At 42.0% G+C, this 18,735-nt stretch overlaps 1 pseudogene; it reads left to right on the forward strand.

Moving 5' to 3' along the window:
* LOC111962124 (transcription factor SOX-6-like) overlaps positions 1-18,735 on the forward strand; it is a 98,020-nt pseudogene that overhangs the window by 2,638 nt on the left and 76,647 nt on the right.

Raw genomic sequence — 18,735 nt, forward strand, 5'->3', positions numbered from 1 at the left:
AGTGATTAGTTGAAATAATGGCCATAAGCTACTAAAGAAAAGTGAAAAAGTCCTAGTATTGTCATTCCACTAATTCCAAAACACCCCTGTTTTATTTGTTCCTATAGGACAATGCTAGTAGCAAGGGCTGTTCCTTGAACTCCTACCGGAATAACACTATATCTCCACCAAAGCCTGAGGAGTGTTCCCAGGATTGCGGCGAGCTGCTAGGCGGATCCGCCTTCAGAACACCGGAACGCCGCAAAGGAAGCCTGGCCGACGTGGTGGACACACTGAAACAGAAGAAACTAGTAGAGCTGACAAAGACAGAACAGGATGGTAGGAGATCTCCCTTAACCCCCCTCTTCTCTATGTGTGCATATGTGTGTGAACTCTCTTGCACATGTGTGTGCTATGTGTGCGTGCGTGCATGCCCGCCTGCGTAAACACAGTATGTTCAGCCTTTACTTTGTGTCCATATCCTCTTCGGAGGATCTTTTGAACCTTTCAATGAGCGACAAATTCCCCCCACCCATACATCATAGATCTGTGAGAAGTGAAACCTCACATCAGGCTAGTGGTTGACTCCCATTGCATGCCCCTGCATGCGCCTATTCCCCAAAGCTATGGAGTTCTATCGACTCTCTGTACTGTTATGCTACACATTGTAATTGTCATGATATCACAGGCCCCACTGATCTTTCGTATTAAATGCTTCACTTTATTTATATAGTGAAGTGTAGAGTAGTGATCTCTAGAGCCGGATAGCCAAAGGCATCGCAGCTTTTTTTGCAATGTCTTCTGTACTGTAGATCAGGGTTTCTTAAACTATGGGTCGTGACCCAAAGTGGGCCCTAAGCATGTAAGAGGTGGGTCGCAAGTTATGAGAATGCATCTACTGTATAATTAAAACCAATTTGTTCTTCATTTCGGTCAATGGAGGACGATTTGGGTCAGGAAATTTTTCCATTTTGGGTCTTGAGCTGAAAAAGTTTAAGAACTCCTGCTGAAGTCTTTTTACTATGAGTGAACCGTATTCGTGTGTGTGTTTTCAAGTTTCAAACTGTATTCACCACGTGCACAGGATACAACAGGTGTAAAACAGTACAGTGAAATTCTTACCTTGAGATCTCTTTCCCAACAATGCAGTGATGATGATAATAATAATATAGATCATATTTTTTTTAAACACACAACAACAAAAAAACAAGAATGGCGATGTGAGTTCGAAACATGAGAATTCCAGGATATACAGGTCAGTGCCAGTACCATATTCAATGTGCAGGGGTACTGGAGTGGTTGAGGTGGGTTTATACATTAAAAAGTGACTGGTAGTAGTGTTGCACGGTATACCGAGACTTCTGTACGTTTTTGATACTAGAACATGAAAACGGCGATATCACCCTTTTAGCGTGAAAGCACTGTGCCTGCTCCACTTAGCCTGCGCGGGAGTCTGGGCTGGATCATGTTAGCTCCCCACTCATGCTGCACAGAAGTTAACACACTTGAATAATGCGACACGGAATGTAGAAATGTTGAAACGGTTCATTACTGTTCGCAAAACAATGTCCCTACAGCCTAGAACACTTTACAAGGCAAGAAGATACCGATACTGCTTTATAGACTAACTGTTTTTGCTAGCTTACAACTGAAGCTATCATAAATTCACTACCCTGGCACTTTGTTTGTGATAATATGCAAACAATAACACAAAATATGCTGATTTCAAAGCTGATTGCCACCAAAACTTTATTAATTAACTTAATCGGTCTCTTGGCCTCATTACTGGTTAAAGAGACAGCGCACACTTTTATAAAATAAGCTACTTCTATGCAAATGTGGTTAATCAGTACAATAAAATAAGTCCCAAATGGAAGGGAAACAGATTGTCTTCTGTAGCCCCATGAAATCAGCCAAAACAAGCTCCATAACTCAATGAATGCTCACACTCCTATTGAATATGCATTCATGTGAATAGGCCTAGGTTACATCTCGAATTACCCAGTTCATCAATAGAGATTTACCATTCAAATAAATTATTAGCATTATGTTCTTATGTAGTTAGATTGGTAAATGCAAAGTCAAATTGATTGTATGATTGATTCATTAATGCATACATGGCTGTCTCTGAAAAATGTTGATGTAAAAAATGTGACCCACGGCCTCGATTCGGTCTTGTGTAGCAAAATTAGAAATTGTGTTTCTTACATTGGATAAAAGTAGAGACTCAGAGCTACAAAATTGTATATCATAAACTGCAGTTGAGGAACAATAGGAAAACAATTCTGCTTTGAAAGTTGATACCCTCTTAAGCCTTAGCCCCACCCACCTCTTGGGATTCACATGTGAGGCCATGTGCTAAACAGAGTGAGTATGGTATTGTAGTAAACAACTAAAGATTCCAATATTAAAAGTGGTGAAAGTAGTAGCCTACAATAAGGGAAAAACTCCAGGTAAAAATACACTTTATCTAGTCCTTGACCTATATCTTAATCTGACTTTGAAAGTGTCCAGTTACAAATATTGTATACTTATTAGATGATGCTTACCCAGACACTTGTCTAAATTGATGAGTCATGTGAAATAAATACTATAACCACACTCCAGGCACTAAGTGAATGGGGCACTAGACTTGCACACATGTTCATGAAAATGCAATAGAGGGCCGTAATCACCCCCAGACACACCTGGCTAACTTGATTGGTCATGTAATCATTCTCTTGTGAAGTGGAATATTTTGTTTAGACATGTAGCTAGCTAGCTAAACAATGAACCATAATGCCAACCCATAGCTACAGTACAAACGGATTGTCATAGCTAGCCACTATGCATGCAATGCTGGTGTATGAATCTGCAGGTAGCTAACTAACTAACAATGTAAATGGATTTCTGAGATACCAAAAATGAATATTAATACACAGATCATACACATAACGTTAACTAGTGAGCCAGCAAGCTAATGTTCGCTAGCTAGCGATCCCCATGACTAACATTATGTCTTTCAAAAAAGCCGTGGTAGCAAGGATTATCTACACATACTGAGCATTGAGTATCGTGATGGTATCGAGAATCATGATACTAAACCTGGTATCAAAGTCAAAATTATGGTATCATGACAACACTCACTAACTGGTCGTAGGATAGCCATGTAAACAGAGTTGAAAGTGACTGATAGCAGGAATATATAAATACTTATGGTGTTATACTAAAGGTAATATATACAGTGCCTTCAGAGAGTATTCATACCCCTTGACTTATTCCACATTTTGTTGTGTTGGTCAGGGAGGTGACCAAGAACCCAATGACCACTCTGACAGAACTACATAGTTCATTGACTGAGATGGGAGAACCTGTTAGAAGGACAACAGTCTCTACAGCACTTCACCAATCTGTGTTTTATGGGAGAGTGGCCAGACAGATGCCACTTCTGAGAAAATGGCACATGACAGCTGGCCTAGAATTTGCAAAAAGGCACATGAAAGATGCTGAGAGCATAAGGCAAAATATGTTGTGGTCAGATGAGACAGAAATGTTACTCTTTGGCCTGAATGCAAAGTGCTATGTCTGGAGAAAACCAGGCACAGCTCATCAACCATCTAACACCATCCCTACCATAAAGCATGGTGGTGGCAGCATCATGCTATGTTTATGCTTTTCAGTGGCAGGGACTGGGAGACTGGTACGGATAGAGGAACAATGAATGGAGCAAAATGCAGGCAAATCCTTGATGAGAGAGCGCAAACGACTTTAGACTGGGGTAAAGATTTACGTTCCAACAGGACAATCACCCCAAGCATACAGCCAAAAGCAACGCTGGAATGGCTTCAGAACAAGAATGCGAAAGTCCTTGAGTGGCCCAGCCGAAGCCCAGACTTGAATCCCATATAAAATCGGTGGAAAGATTGCTGTTCACCGCCAATCCCCATCTAACTTAACAGAGCTTGAGAAAATCTGGAAGGAAGAATGGGAGAAAATCCCCAAATCCAGATGTGCAAAGCTGATACAGACATACCAAAGATGAGTCAAAGCTGTAATCAAAGGTGCTTCTACAAAGTTTGGACTCAGGTGTGAATACTTATGTAATTGAGATATTTATTTTTCAATACATTTGCTAAAATGTCTAAAAATATGTTTTCACCTTGTCATTATGGGGTATTGTGTGTAAATGGGTGAGATTTATTTTATTTTATTTAATGCATTTTGAATTCAGGCTGTAACACAACAAAATGTGGAATAAGTCAAGGGGTATGAATACTTTCTAAAGCACTGTACGTCCTGAATGGCTTGGAGCTCGCCCCAAGTGATAAGCTGGGCTGTCCGCACCACTGTCTGTAGGGCCTTCCGGTTGCAAGCGGTGCAGTTGCCATATCAGACGGTGATACAACTAGTCAAGATGCTTTCAGGTGCAGCTGTAAAAGTTCCTGAGGATCTGAGGGGCTATGCCAAATTGTTTCAGCCTCCTGATGTAGAAGAGGCATTTCCATGTCTTCTTCACAACTGCTCTGGTGTGAGAAGACCATGTTAAGTCCTCAGTGATGTGGACACTGAGGAACTTCAAGCTCTTGACCCTCTCCACTGCGGCCTGTTAATGTTGTGTTGTCTGAAAACTTGATGATGGAGTTGGAGTCGTGCATGGCCACGCAGTCGTGGGTAAACAAGAAGTACAGGAGAGGGCTAAGCTTACACCCTTGGGGGGCCCCCGTTTTGAGGGTCAACGTGGCAGAGGAAGTGTTGCCTACTCTCAGCACCTGGTCGGCCTGTCAGGAAGTCCCGAGTCCAGTTGCAGAGGGGGGTTTTCAGTCCCAGTTTCCCGAGCTTGGTGACGATCTTGGAGGGCACTATGGTGTAGAACACTGAGCTGTAGTCAATGAATAGCATTCTCACATAGGTGTTCCTTTTGTCCAGGTGTGAAAGGGCAGTGTGGAGTGCAATAGATTGCATCATCTGTGGATCTGTTGGTGCGGTATGTAAATTGGAGTGGATCTAGGGTTTCTGGGATAATGATGTCGATGTGAGCCAGCATTCTCACATAGGTATTCCTCTTGTACAGGTAGGAGAGGGCATTATGGAGACCAGTTGAGATTGCATCGTCTGTAGATCTGTTGTGGCAGTATGCAATTTGGAATGGGTCTAGGATGCCATGACCAGACTTTCAAAGCACTTCATGATTACAGATGGTAGTGCTACAGAGCGGTAGTCGTTGTGGCAGGTAGCCTTAGAGTTATTTGGGGCAGGAATGAAGGTGTTCAGTTTGAGACGTGGAGATTACAGACTGGGACAAGGAGAGGTCTGAAAATGACCATGAAGATGCCTACCAGCTGGTCTGCGCATGCTCTGAGTATGCGCCCTGGAATACCGTCCAATCCCGCGGCCTTGCAAATTTTGACAAGATTGAAAACCTTACTCACATTGGCCTTGGAGAGCAAGATCATCCAGTTCTCTGGGACGGTGGGTGCCCTCGTGCACGGCTCGGTGTTGTTTTTGTCAAAACTTGCATAAAATGCTTTGAGTTTGCTGGTAGAGAGGCATCGTTGGATTGGTCATGACTAGGTCTACCTTTTGTAATCTGTAATGGACTGTAGCCCCTGCATGCGTTGAGTATTGTAGCCGGTGTAATAGGATTCCGCCTTGTTCCTATATTGTCCTTTTGCAGTTCATTAAGTGCCAGCTTGTTGTTCTCCTGAGGTGGAATATATACAACAGTCACGATAACAACCTCTTGGGAGGGAGAACGGTCTGCATTTTACCATCAGGTATATACTAATGGAGAGACATACCCCCTCTCCCTCTCTATTTCCCTGAATCCACTGTCCTGTCCGCACGGTGGCTGGAGAATCCATCACTCTTTTTCAGTGAGTAGATAAGATGTTACTGAACACTTCTAAATTTAATCCTGATAATGCCATGATTAAGAAATGAATGAATCATGAATAACAATGAGTTAGATGCCATTCAGAGGCTACAACAAAACATGCTAACCTCTCACCATTACCAATAACAGGGGAGATTAGCATTTGGGGGGGATATGATCTTTGTGCCTCTGTAACCTTCTCTCTCATCATCATTCACGATTCATTCATGATTATCCATAATCATGGTAGCATCCACTTGGATGTAGAAATGTTTAGAAACATCTTCTATTCGTACTTACAATAAAAGTTACTCCAAAATGGCACACGACTACAGTATATTCACCATTCAGCTCATATCAGACAAATCATAATCCAAAACACAACCAAAACAAACCGTAAATGCATCCAACAAATTTGTAGTCACAAGCTTGATGTAGTCATTGCGTGCAAGGAATATGGGACCAAATACTAAACCTTTGACAACTGTAATACATAAAGGGCTTATTTTTTTGGCAGATTTATGAAAATACCCTCAAATAAATAAATAAATAATTAATGCAGTAATATCTTAAATCTACTCTCCAAATACATATGGAGGGTGTATCAAATCAACCAATCAAAATCAAGTCAAATGTATTTGTCACATAATGTTTATGTACACGAGCAGTTTATGGTCTCACCTAGCGCTGTGGTGGTCACAAAAAAAATTCAGCCGGTGATGGTCAAGCAAATAACTGTCGGTCTCACGGTGATTGACCGTTAATTAATGTAAACACATTTAGCATCTCCTGGCTTCTACACACAGCCTACAAGCCACTGATGCAGACCTTTGGAACATCTACATTTTAAAAAGTCTAATAAATCCATGTAATATAGCTTACACCTTCAGAATAAATCAATTATTTATTTTAGACAGGTCTAAAGAAACATGCTATTTCAGAAGAACAGAATAGCATACTCTGAGTTGTCCTTATGTTAGGTCCTGATCTAACTATGCCATATGGTTGTGGGCTACACTAGTTCATTTATTTACATTTACATTTAAGTCATTTAGCAGACGCTCTTATCCAGAGCGACTTACAAATTGGAAAGTTCATACATATTCATCCTGGTCCCCCCGTGGGGAATGAACCCACAACCCTGGCGTTGCAAGCGCCATGCTCTACCAACTGAGCCACACGGGACCATTTATCAGACAAGATGATAAATTTGCTTAGAATTCCGTGGCATTATTTTACATTATTTTATAGTTTGAAGAATACAATTGAACATATTGAACACAATTGAACATATAAAATAGAAAGGATATTTTCAAACGATTTGAGGGAGTGAGCACATTTGGCTATTCTGAGTTGAGCGGTTAATGAAGAAATATGTACTCCTTTATGTTTAATTTAGAGTTATTCAGGTAACTTTAGTGGTTCTACAAACGTTGGGCTATATGTTTTGATTTTTAATACATTGTAAGGCTGCATGATGCGACTAATGATGATTTGAAAAAAGTCGCTTGAAAGTCATGAGCTCTGCTTTGTTTTTTTTGCGCAGACTGTACACACTTCGTCAGTCGTCAGTTGATAATTCCTCGAATTTCCCCTTTGTGTGGCCATAATGCACCCTAAAAAAATCCATGCCTTTTGCAGCCCTTCTCCCTGAGTGCTGTTTGCTCCAAAGCACCTCTCATCTCACTCACATGGCTTTCCAACACGTGATCGTGTCTTTCTCACAGGCTACAAGTGAAGACAGACACATCCGGGATGCAACTGCGCACATCCTTATCCAATTCCGAGGTGCATATTGAAGATATTGAAAGAACTGTCCACATTTACTTTTTGTCAGCCAACAAGATGAGTAGCCTAATGGACAGCAAAAGCACTAGCCTTTGTCAATCTACTATCCCCCATTGTACAAAATTTTACCTACTCTATTCTGTGCGAGAAATAAATACTCCAAACATACTCTGGGACAGTTGTGGGATGCGATAGATCCCAAATTAATACAACCACTAGCATCCCAAAAACTTTTTTACGCAATGAGGCTGACACAACAGATCAGAACGTTTAGCTTAAAATGTTGATAAACTATTAGGCTATTTCTTCACATTATAAGCACAGCAATGCGCACCCGGCAGTAGGCTATAAGCCTGAATGTTCCATCAGCGGGAAAACACCATTATCAAGAGTGACCGTAAATGCGATTATGCATGTAATGCTTTTATGATAAAGGTGCATTTTTATGGTTAAAATGATCTTCCCCAAACTTGAAACTCACACGCTGCTTATGTATGCCAGTTAGGCTCTACACCACTGGTAAAGCGGATTAATGTGCTTAACTTTGAAGTTATTTGGCCACTTTAGTTGTGCTACAAACCTTATCAAAACATATATAGGCCTATGGGCTAGGATACATGAGGTGTACGACTATGATTAGAAAACGTCACCAAAAAAAGGCATTGTTTCTTGCCTTAAACTGGGCATCCAGTGATAACATATAATTCACAAGTGATAGGCTAATATTGTCAACCATCAGACTATACTTGATTTAATCTTGTCTTTACATACTAAATAATATATGTGTGAAATTGCAGAGCCTATAGAAATGTTGGTCCACATGAGCTCATGGGTTCTCATGAAGTGTGTGATTAGATTTTCGATCACATTTGTATTGACGTCAGAGCGATTCGATGTACAATAGAGTGCTGAGTACCAGGCAGTTAGCAAGTTTGGTAGGCTACAAATGACCATCAGCAGCATCAGAGCTTTGGAGAAGCCGAATTACTTTGACTAGATGGCCACGTGGAATTTGACTCAAGACCGCCCGTGTGGCGGTAATACGGTCACCGCAACAGCCCTAGTCACATACACAGTTTACCGCAGGTATACAAGGTGCAGGGGAATGCTTATGTGCTATTTCCCTCAACAATGCAGTACATTCATCAATAATCAAGTCAAAAATAACAACTAGTGGAAGTAATAGAATAGGTCATATGCAATGTAATAATAGACTGTATTTATAAATATAAAGTGGGTAGTGAAGTCAATAGTATATATTAGAACAGCAGCTTTGACTGTGTGTGTGTTTGTGTGTGTGTGTTTATGGGTGTGTGTGTGTGTGTGTATCTACGTTTGTGTGTAAGGGTAATATACAGTAAGTATATTTTAATACTCGAAAAAGTAGTTAACAGAATTCTATGTGTAAAATTAAATGAATTCATATAATCAAAACACTAATGGTGAAATATACAGTAACGGTACGTTGTTAATAAATTTAAAAAAACAGGCCTATTGTTTCACTCCTAATTAGTAAGACTGTCGTCCCCAGGGACCCACCAGTCACATTGATCGCACTGAGAGCGCTTAGCCAAGGCAAAATGAATTAGAAAAACCAATAACCCAAACACTGTGTTGTAGATTAGGATTCAACCATCCATTGGCTACAAGTAACATCTTTCTGTTTTAGCTCCCTTTTTGAAGTTTGAGATCACGATGACATGAATTACAGCGACGATGCCTCAGGGCACTGTACTGTAACCGTTAGAATTTCAGTTCCTTCACTCGTACATGAAATATTGTTGATGATGTTGTATTTACATTTTTTGGGCATTTGACCATTCCCATTGAGCTTAATAGTTGGGTTCATTTCATTCAATGTGTTTGGCTAAAGAGAGCAGGAGATCAATAAATCACTAATGCTGAGAGATGGATGCAGTCCCTTCTAAATGAATGCATTGATTGGCTCTGAGAACATCTCTCCACAAACTCAAATGCAGCCATAAACATATAGATCTAGAATCTAGATCTAAATCTAGATTCTAGATTGATGTGGATTGAAGTGCTGCTATGTACCGATCTCTTTACAGAAACACATTTCTCAAACTACTGTACTTTTGTATCCTTTTCTTTCTTTCTTTCTTTTTTCTTTTTGAAGGGTTCTCTTTTAAGAACAACTATTCATCATTGTAGACACCTACGCTACCGTTCAAAAGTTTGGGGTCACTTAGAAGTGTCCTTGTTTTTGAAAGAAAAGCAAATTTTTTCCCCCCTTAAAATAACAACAAATTGATCAGAAATACAGTGTAGACATTGTTAATGTTGTAAATGACTATTGTAGCTGGAAACGGCTGATTTTTAATGGAATATCTATATAGGTGTACAGAGGCCCATTATCAGCAACCATCACTCCTGCAAAACACCAGTCATTTCTACGTGACCCCAAACTTTTGAACGGTTGTGTAAATACAACAACTTGAAGGTGTTATTTCTATAAAATGTCAGTATGATGCTGTATTCTGATTTCAATTACTGTACAATCTTGTACTGTGACCACATATGGGACTCAGCCTTAAATGGAATTTGAACTCATAACCTCTTGGTCGCTAGCAAAGAGAAATGTCCTGCTATAGTGCAGCTACACCACCAGATCTGTGAGTGTGAAAGAGATATGGCCACATACTTATTGGCAAGAATGCACTTCTGCACTTTGCTAAAAGCTGCCCAGATTCAAGTAAATAATTGTCCAATTATCACCACCAACATAAAACTAGCAGTGCTCAGGGACACTTGACGTAGAGTATACATTAATTCTTTGGGGATTTGAACATTTTAGTTGGGAGTGCATCAATGTATCTGCAGTGCCACCAGGTTCATACGAATTGCATGGAACATACTGTGTATTAACACACTCTCAAAAAACAAGGGTAGGGTTAGGGTGTACTACATTGTCGTTACCTGGGGTACAACAAGGTAAAATGTTAACTTTACAGGTGCACAATGAACTCACATGGTACAGTTTGTCAACATGTAGGTATAATGGGACATTTTTCTACCTAATATTTGGAATATAAGACACGATCATCACTGCACTTTGATAGGTGGGGGCAATATACTGGGGGGGCTCATTAGCATATTTGGAGGTGTGGTGAAATATGTGTATTTGTGCCAACCGTCAGTGGAAGTGTTGTAGCAGTTTAAGTGTTTGATAGTTATGCCAATGCAAATCCTTTGATACTGTTCATTCTGCAAATGTTGTAAGATAATGTTTCGGTAATGAGCAGCACTAAGCTGCACCGTGAAGAGGTTAATATGAATGTTCCAGTAACTTAATGTCAACTTGTTGCTGTGAATTAAATTCTTAACTGGAAACTACTTGGCAGTAAGTTATTTTAAAAGTCACAGTAACTTGCTGCCACCAGCAATCTTGACAATAACCTACTGTGCCTTCACTGACTCTTCTGTTGACAACATGCACATCACTTGCTGATTGGCAGCATACTGTAACAGCACCAGCCTATCAGAAGATTGCAGGCGTGGCTCTCAGCTAGCTTTTTTTCGGTCTCCCATAAGGGAAGGTTATCCCAGTTAATGTGCTCTGTTTATAAACATTAAGCTTGTACACTGTCAGTTCTGCAGCCTTGTTAAAAGGCTGACAAGTGCATGTGATACCAAAGAACCATACAATAGCTCATTTATGACTAGTCACCATGTAATTGTAATACTCACTTCCCTTCCAGACCATCAAGTCAGTGAGTGTGATGGATTAGCAATAACCCACTTGTAATTAGTTGATCATAAATTATTGAAAATTAAACATTAACTTTCTGTGAACCAACTTCCATTAAGCTACTAGAAATGCACAGTAACCTCTTCACAGTGCAGCTCTTGATTGTCACAAGTTTAAAAAAAGATTGCAGTACTGACAATGTCAAAAGAGGTGCTCAACCTTCATCAACATAATGATAAAACCACTTAAACTGGTACAACATTTCCACTGACGGTTGGCACAAATACAACATATTCTAGACCATGCCCCCACATATGCTAATGAGCCCCCGCCAGCACAATGGCCCACCTATATTTCAAAGTGCAGTAATGATTGTACCTAGTGGGAAGTGGGAATTTACCACATACGACTGGCAAAAATCCACTTGTATGACCCTCCAACTGTTAATTACTAGTAGGAAACATGTCTATCATCCCTGAGCTCTGAATTCTCCCACATGCTGACCTTTGACAAATGGTTGCAAGTTCAAATCCAGAGAGTATTTATGCACGTTTAGGGCAAGATTCTATCATATCCACGCTAGTGGACACCCACATAGCGATTGTTTTGGAACTGCGTTAGAGCTGTCAAATCCACAAGTGTCTTCTGGCATTATACCTGAAGCAGAAATTGCCATTGGCTGCATAGAGCTGTGTTAAGGGAAATCCCATGTAGCCTTACAAGTTGGAACACTTGAATGTGATATGTAATCTACACCTAGAAATCCTCATTATTGTCAGCTATCGAGTGTTTACGCTTGATCTCATTGACTCTAGGCCTTAATGTCAAGTGTCCCTCTGCACTTAAACTTTTTAGTTGATAATCGCACAAATATTGACTTGATTCCGGGCAACTTTTATCGAAGTGCAGTAATATATTCTTGCCAATGAATCGGGCCTTTCACATGTGAAAACGTGTTTTTTTAACACTTTACATGTGAAAGCATTAGTTTTTGGAACACTTCACATGTGACATTTCCAAAAACACATGTTTTCACATGTGCAAAACATGTGGAAATGTCCTGTGAAGTCATGTGGCTTTTCCGTAAGGGGTGGTATACGGCTAGTAGTGGCCCTTGCAATGATTTTTCTTGTGTGGTCCAACAGACTCTCATATCTCCACAGCTAGTTTAGCCTAGGCTAGCTCTGCCTGCAGCCCTGGGTTGTGTTTCAAATGACACCCTATTCCATATATAGTGCACTACTTTGACCAGAGCGCTATTCCCCCCTCGTTGAAAATAATGCACTATATAGGAAATGGGGTGCCATTTGGGAGGCATCGCAGGCCTGGGGATCCGATCACAACATCTAATGGCTTAACCAGCTCGAGGGCAACATCAAAGGAGTCCAACTTTGCTTAACCCCTGTCTGTGACAATAGACTCATTGTGTGCTTCTCCACTTTGTTCTCTCTCATCGATGATAGGCCATTTCAGCATCTCTGTCAATGCCACTCAAAACACAGAGCGGGTTTTCCCTTGGCACTATTGTTCCTGGGATAGATAGAGGGAGAGAGAGAGAGAGTGTGTGTGTGTACATGTGCACTCGCGCAAACATGTGTCTGTGTTAGGGCTGATCCCAATTAGTCGACTGGTCGATTGTTTGGTCGTTAGGCTGTTGGTCGACCGAGATTGTTTTAGTCGAGCAGTAACAAATATATATATATTTGCACCAATCTCAGTGAACTAATCCATTACGGAGGCTTAGACTAAAAGCAAATTTATGCTTGATCCGAAAATGTGGTCGGAGGCTCCATATGGAGGGTGTGACGCAATTGCGGAGCCTCCAGAGGCATGCAGAGGCCAAATCAAACTCTGTACCACATCGCCATCCGCCTCCCAAATGTTGTAACAATGTACAGGGCTCTGTATAGCTCCTCATTGACATGGTTGGTTGATGGTAGGTGGCGGCGGTGCTTCCTGTATAAACACAAACTCACTTCCTTGACAACAAGTCTGGACTGCTCCGCGAAGCGCAAGAAGTATGAATGCCCTGACTTCTGCTGAGGCCATATCCCCGTAAATGCTGTATGGCGAATGCAGACGTCGGATTGACCATGCGGCCAGATGCGCAATGCCCTTCTCTCTCCAGAATGCGCTCTCTCCCGCCAATTTGTGCACATTCATTGTTTCATAACTTCATAATGTGAATTCTTTGAGTTTGATTGATAGTGTATATCAATTCCCCATTACATATCAAATCAAATGTTATTTGTCACATACACATGGTTAGCAGATGTTATTGCGAGTGTAGCAAAATGCTTGTGCTTCTAGATCCGACAGTGCAGTAATATCTAACAGGTAATATCTAACAATTCCACATGAAAACCTAATATCTAACAAATTCCACAACAAAACCTAATACACACAACCTAGTAAAGGAATGGGAGGAGAATATATAAGTATAAAATATATGGATGAGCAGTGACAGAGCAGCTAAGATGCAATAGATAGTAAAGAATAGATAGTGAAGGATACAGTATACAGTATATACATATGAGATGAGTAATGTAAGATATGTAAACATTCTTAAAGTGGCATTATTTAAGTGACTAGTGTTCCATTTATTAAAGTGGCCAATGATATCAAGTATGTAGGTAGGCAGCCGCCTCTCTGTGCTAGTGGTGGCTGTTTAACAATCTGATGGCCTTGAGATAGAAGCTGTTTTTCAAACTCTCTGTCCCAGTTCTGATGCACCTGTACTGACCTCGCCTTCTGGATGGAAGCGGGGTGAACAGGTAATGGCTCGGGTGGTTATTGTACTTGATGATCTTTTTGCCTTCCTGTGACATCGGGTGTTGTAGATGTCCTGGAGGGCAGGTAGTTTGCCCCTGGTGATGTGTTGTATAGACCGCACCACCCTCTGGAGAGCCCTGCGGTTGTGGGCGGTGCAGTTGCCGTACTAGGCGGTGATACAGCCCGACAGGATGCTCTCAATTATGCACCTGTAAAAGTTAGTGAGGGTTTTCAGTGACAAGCCACATTTTTTTCAGATTCCTGCGGTTGAAGAGGTGCTGTTGCGCCTTCTTCACCACACTGTCTGTGTGCGTGGACCATTTCAGTTTGTCCGTGATATGTACACCGAGGAACTTAAAACTTTCCACCTTCTCCACTGCTGTCCCGTCGATGTGGATAGGGGGGTACTCCCTTTTCTGTTTCCTGAAGTCCACAATCATCTCTTTTGTTTTGCTGACATTGAGTGAGAGGTTATTTTCCTGACACCACACTCCTAGGGCCCTCACCTCCTCCCTGTAGGCTGTCTCGTCGTTGTTGGTAATCAAGCCTACCACTGTAGTGTCGTCTGCAAACTTGATGATTAAGTTGGAGGCGTGCATGGCCACGCAGTCATGGGTGAACACGGAGTACAGGAGAGAGCTGAGAACGCACCCTTGTGGGGCCCCAGTGTTGAGGATCAGCGCCGTGGAGATGTTGTTTCCTACCATCACCATCTGGGGTCGGCCCGTCAGGAAGTCCAGGACCCAGTTGCACAGGGCGGGGTTGAGACCCAGGGTCTCAAGCTTAATGATGAGTTTGGAGGGTACTATGGTGTTGAATGCTGAGCTGTAGTCAATGAACAGCATTCTTACATAGGTATTCCTCTTGTCCATATGGGATAGGGCAGTGTGCAGTGTGATGGTGATTGCATCATCTGTGGACCTACTGGGGTGGTAAACAAATTGGAGTGGGTTTAGGGTAACAGGTAGGGTGGAGGTGATATGATCCTTGACTAGTCTCTCAAAGCACTTCATGATGACAGAAGTGAGAGCTATGGGGGGGTAGTCATTTAGTTCAGTTACCTTAGCCTTCTTGGTAACAGGAACAATGGTGGCCATCTTGAAGTATGTGGGAACAGCAGACTGGGATAGGGATTGATTGAATATGTCCGTAAACACACCAGCCAGCTGGTCTGCGCATGCTCTGAGGATGCGGCTAGGGATGTCTGGACCGGCAGCCTTGCGAGGGTTAACACGTTTGAATGTTTTACTCACGTCGGCTGCAGTGAAGGAGAGTCCACAGATTTTGGTAGCGGGCCGTGTCAGTGGCACTGTATTGTCCTCAAAGCGAGCAAAGAAGTTGTTTAGTCTGTCTGGGAGCAAGACATCCTGGTCCGCGACGGGGCTGGTTTTCTTTTTGTAATCCGTGATTGACTGTAGACCCTGCCACATACCTCTTGTGTCTGAGCGGTTGAATTGCGACTCTACTTTGTCTCTATACTGACGCTTAGCTTGTTTGATTGCCTTGCGGAGGGAATAGCTACACTGTTTGTATTCGGTCGTGTTTCCGGTCACCTTGCCCTGGTTAAAAGCAGTGGTTCGCGCTTTCAGTTTCGCGCGAATGCTGCCATCAATCCACGGTTTTTGGTTTGGGAATGTTTTAATAGTTGCTGTGGGTACGACATCGCCGATGCACTTGCTAATAAACTCGCTCACCGAATCAGCGTATTCGTCAATGTTGTTGTTTAACGCAGTGCGGAACATATCCCAATCCACGTGATCGAAGCAATCTTGAAGCGTGGAATCAGATTGGTCGGACCAGCGTTGAACAGACCTGAGCGCGGGAGCTTCCTGTTTTAGTCTCTGTCTATAGGCTGGGAGCAACAAAATGGAGTCCTGGTCAGCTTTTCCAAAAGGAGGGCGGGGGAGGGCCTTATATGCGTCGCGGAAGTTAGAATAACAATGATCTAGGGTTTTACCAGCCCTGGTAGCACAATCGATATGCTGATAGAATTTAGGGAGTCTTGTTTTCAGATTACCCTTGTTAAAATCCCCAGCCACAATGAATGCTGCCTCAGGATATGTGGTTTCCAGTTTACATAGAGTCAAATAAAGTTTGTTCAGGGCCGTCGATGTGTCTGCTTGGGGGGGAATATATGCGGCTGTGATTATAATTGAAGAGAATTCTCTTGGTAGATAATGCGGTCGACATTTGATTGTGAGGAATTCTAAGTCAGGTGAACAGAAGGACTTGAGTTCCTGTATGTTGTTATGATCACACCACGTCTCGTTAATCATAAGGCATACCCCCCGCCCCTCTTCTTACCAGAAAGATGCTTGTTTCTGTCGGCGCGATGCGTGAAGAAARCAGSTGGCTGTACCGACTCKGATAGCGTGTCTCGAGTGAGCCATGTTTCCGTGAAYCAAAGAACYRTACAGTCTCMMATGTCTCTCTGGAATGCTACCCTTYCTCGGATTTCYTCWACCTTGTTGTCAAGAGACTGGACATTGMCGAGTAGTATGCTCGGGAGCGGTGCGCGATGTGCCCGTCTCCGGAGCCTGACCAGAAGACCGCTTCGTCTGCCCCTTTTACGGCGACGTTGTTTAGGTTCGCCGGCTGGGATCCGATCCATTGTTCTGGGTGGTGGGCAAAACAGAGGATCCGCTTCGGGAAAGTCGTATTCCTGGTCGTAATGATGGTGAGTTGACGTTGCTCTTATATCCAGTAGTTCCTCCCGACTGTATGTAATAAAACCTAAGATTACCAATGTAAGAAGTAAGAAAGAGGTAAGAAATAACACGTAAAAAAAAAAAAAATACTGCATAGTTTCCTAGGAACGCGAAGCGAGGCGGCCATCTCTGTCGGCGCCGGAATTCATAGTTATACAATGTTGCAAGATCGCTAGCGCAAGTTTCGGAGCTGGACCCAACTTAATAGTTCATGCAATGTTTCAAGTTCATTGCAGACAGGCCATGTGTAGCCAATGTGATTTATAGGATATTTATTTTTATCAGGATATTTCTTACCTGCAGGCTGCAATGTTTTTATTTGTTGGCTTTATGTAGACTATTTTTACATAGTTGGTAATAGCAATATAAGTTCCTTTTTAGGTTTGTATCATTTTCATTTAGATTTGGATAGAATTTTGATTAACCACATGACAAGGATTTTGACATATGAAGACGTTATTATAAATTCAATGAAACTGTTTCACGAAAATGTGCATATGAAAACAATAACTGGCATGCAGATTGGTAGAAATGGTAAGATAAATTGGTATTCAACATGAGAAAGGTTACCGACTCCTCGTGTAGCCTATTACCGGCAACTTCAGGAGAGAAATGGCAGAATCTGTGAAAGCCAGCAGGAGCGGGAGGAGAATAGTTGGGTCAGGTTAAGATCTCTGGCGCCCTCTTGAGGCATTTGTTTTATTTTATTAGTAAGCTTAAAGCATCAGACAAGCTCAATGCATATAGGTGATTTTATTCAAATGCATCTATATATGTCTATATATGGGAAGAAATACACGTTTAAAGATGCCGACCAATTGATTGGTCGAAAGAACAGACAAATCTCGGTCTACAAAGATTTTTTTTAGCCGGGGACAGTCTGTGTACACGTATGTGTGTTTGTCTTTCAGTGTATCCGGAAATAACTCTCTAAAAAGAGGTGTGCAACTATTCTGTCTAGCCTGCCTGACAATCTGTATAATTAAGCACTCCTATTCAGTCACCCTTTTGCTCGTACCCTTCTATTTCTTTACAACTGTACCAGTCATGTCACTAGCAGTTACTTTTCCTCACTTAGGATTCATTATGTTTCATAGACCAATCATCTTTTCTCATATCATAATCCTCTTTTCTCATAAAGCATATTTATAGTTTATAATTGGCTCATTCATCCCCCTCCTCTCCCCTGTAACTATTCCCCAGGTCGTTGCTGCAAATGAGAATGTGTTCTCAGTCAACTTACCTGGTAAAATAACGGTAAAATAAAAATAAAATAAAAAAATATCCCCATTTAGGTGTTACCTTATGGGCATTACCCGCCCCCCCTTACGAGTCGCAAAGGGCACCCTATTCCCTATGTGGTGCACTACTTTTGTCCAGGGTCCACAGGGCTCTGTTTTAAAAGTAGTGGACTATATAAGGAATAGGGTGCCATTTGCGACACAGCCTCATCGGGGGGGGGGGGGGGTAAAGCAGAGAGTAAGTGTCATCTGAATGAACAGTAAACCTTTGTGGAACCCACAGTAACCCACATTCTAATATGTGAAGTGTGTGTTTGTGTGTTTGTGTGTGTATGCATGTTGGTGCTTGTGTGGGTGCAGGCAGGTGGTAGTAGTGGTGGTACAGTGGTAGGTAGTGGTGGTGCAGAGAGAATAAGGTCAGGCTAAGGGTTAAGCCTATAGGCTAATTATACAAGGTATTTGACTCGAGGCTTCGCATTGCCACTGCGTTTGCCCTTCTCTATAGGATTGGCAGCTTGCGTGTGTCTGTGTGTGTGTGTGTGTGTGTGTGTGTGTGTGTGTGTGTGTGTGTGTGTGTGTGTGTGTGTGCATACATACATTTGAGTGTGTGTATTTAACAAGTTTGTGTGATTGTACCTCTTCCCATCCTCCTCCACCTCTCTATATAGTCGTCTGTTTCCCTGTTTT

Source organism: Salvelinus sp. IW2-2015, linkage group LG4q.1:29 (genome assembly GCF_002910315.2).
Source record: "Salvelinus sp. IW2-2015 linkage group LG4q.1:29, ASM291031v2, whole genome shotgun sequence".
Taxonomy (NCBI): domain Eukaryota; kingdom Metazoa; phylum Chordata; class Actinopteri; order Salmoniformes; family Salmonidae; genus Salvelinus; species Salvelinus sp. IW2-2015.